Here is a 349-nt window from a genome sequence, read left to right on the forward strand (position 1 = left end):
ATCCCTCAGGCTCCCAGGCCCGCCCCCTGCCCCCGCTCCCCTCCCCCCTCCGAAAGGGTTAACTTTGGGGAAGGGCCCGGAGTCCCCGGATGGTGATGTCAGCGTGCCGGAGAGAAAGGACGAGGTGGCGGGGGGAGGCGGAGAGGAGGAGGAGGCGGAGGAGAGAGGGCGCGTGGGGGGGCGGGGGGGACCTCGGCCTGCAGCATCCGCCTGCCCGCACCTCAGACCCCCCCGGCGGGGGGAGGCGCAGGAAGGGGGGGGCCGGCCAGGGACGGGCTGGGGAGGGGGGGCCGCGCAGCCCCCCCGGGCCATGGTGACTCCCGGGGCCTGACCCCCCCGGGCCAGCCCC

The sequence above is a fragment of the Suricata suricatta genome, chromosome 16, assembly GCF_006229205.1.
Source record: "Suricata suricatta isolate VVHF042 chromosome 16, meerkat_22Aug2017_6uvM2_HiC, whole genome shotgun sequence".
NCBI lineage: Eukaryota > Metazoa > Chordata > Mammalia > Carnivora > Herpestidae > Suricata > Suricata suricatta.